Raw genomic sequence first — 2,200 nt, forward strand, 5'->3', positions numbered from 1 at the left:
ACAAACAGATTTATATTGTATCAACAGTTTAATAAAGGTTAAGCTGTCAATAGTGTTATCCTTTAAATGGCAGTAATAAATTCTGTGCATTGATCTGAACAGATGATGTTGAAATGAATATTCACGTTGTAAGATGCATCTGAAAGTACMAACCTGATTTTTAAGTGGTTTGCTAAGTGTGTCTTGACTGAATGCTTTGGAATATCTCATTCCTTCATGACTTACAGGAATAATTTCTAACTGAGTCCCTTTCACTTGTGCTCTTTTTCCCCTTGTGCTCACCATTTTTTTTGCAAAAGGAGATGAGATGATGCATTCATAACCCAGCCTCAGTGTTGCTGTGTGCCAGAGCCTGCTTTCARGTGGGGGACAGGTACCTTATCCGAGCAAACATGTGTAATGCACTGCCGAAGTCTTCATCTTTACTTGCATCTCATGTTTTTGAGAACATGTTTGGAAGAATTTTTCAGTGCTGTTATGCAAATGTTTTTAAACAGGACCATTTCTTCAAAAACCTTTTATTCCAGCTCGTCAGCAGACACTTTGAATAAGAAAATTCTTCATTCTCCTCTCCAGAACAAAGGTAAATTGTGAAGGAAAAAAATTCTCATAATTCTACCAGGTAAGATGATTTCACTTGAATGAAACCATGTTGAAAAACAATAGACTATAACTGTTTAAAACAATGAAATGGTAGTATCCGAGAAAGATTGATAATTTTAGAATATGTATTTTTTTTTTTGCTATGTTTTTTCAAGTATAACTAATGAAGATGCAAAATGTAGGAGGTGAAGATTGATTATGGCTTGTAAGCAATTCAGTTTTAATCCCTGTGGGTGATTTCTCTTGTGTGCTCATGTTGCTTTTACTTTTTGAGTGCAAGGTGGGCCAGGAGTCAAGGGAGATGAAATTCCTAGGTACCTGTCTCAGCTGTGGATCCCAGGAGGGGTTCCTGTCCCTAGGTCTGTACCCTCATTTTGAGGTCTATTTCAGTACTGCTTTTATGCCTGGCAAGATCATAGTTCGGTTTATTCTGTGTACCATAGGTTAGAGTCACCCTTCTGAACAAAACAAAACCCAGATTTATTTGTTGTGCTAGTATTTGAGCATTTTTTGTTGTTAAAATTTGAAAATTCTCAGCCTCTGTGTTGCACAGCACAAATGTCAGTGTACCCCCTTTCCATTTTTTGTGGGAGCTTCACGTGTTGTCCCTGATGCCATAGGTGGAGTAATTCAAGGTCCCAGATCTCTAAAACACAGGTGAGGCCCAGAAACAGAGGAGGAGTGAGAGGCCATTGAGGCTAGTGGATTAACTTTTGCTATTTAGTTAGTTAGTTTGGAAAAGGGCTCAAGGAGTCATTTATTAAAAACTGTGACTGAATTGCATCTTCAAAACTTTGGCTGATTGAGCTGAACAAGCCATGACAAGAATGGACGCAACACCTTGGAGTCTGAAGCGGAAGGTGAGCAAGAAGCTGCTCTTTCATGTGGGGGGCCGCCGCGGGCAGGAGCGGGGCCGCTGGCTCTCGGTTGCGGCAGAAATGGCTCCTGAGCCCGTCCGTGGCTTAGGGCAGCACAGCCGGTTCTGCCCTCTTACAAAGTCACCTCAGTTGACTCCAAAGCTGTAGGTGTTTTTCAAAACAAAATATATTGTGAACAAAGGAAATATTTATCTTGCTTTCGCACATCTCCTATTTGTTGACCAGCTGAAAGCAGGGCAGGAAAAACAAATGCAACAAGCCTGCGTGTTCTTCTGTTCTCCTAATGCCTCCATTGCTGAACATCTTCTGTCTTCTTTGACCAAGTGCCGTGCCTGATATAAATAGCTGGTAATCTCAGCTGCACTCTGCTTGCACAGACTTGGCACTTCTATGTATTTCAGCTTGAACCAGGATGTTTAAAAAGCTAATACTGCCCATCACTAGCCTGAGGTTGCCAGGATGACTGGTACAGGCCAAGTTTCCAGGACTCTCCAAAACGGCACCAGTTTGATCGATGCCTCGAGCCCTTGGTCAGGCTAAGGAGGAGTGTTCCCAGCCCCAGGTGCTCTCTGCCGTTCCTTGCTGCAGGCAGCATGAAGTGGGGAGAATGTGGAAATTGAGCCGTACTCTGTCTTAGCCCATTTTCTACCCCGTCTTCCTGCCAAATCAGCCTTTTCCTCCTCCTGTCCTTTCTGGCAGTCCCTCTTACTTGGGGGTTT

Source organism: Nothoprocta perdicaria, unplaced genomic scaffold, assembly GCF_003342845.1.
Source record: "Nothoprocta perdicaria isolate Ctin4 unplaced genomic scaffold, notPer1 scaffold_197, whole genome shotgun sequence".
Lineage (NCBI taxonomy): Eukaryota > Metazoa > Chordata > Aves > Tinamiformes > Tinamidae > Nothoprocta > Nothoprocta perdicaria.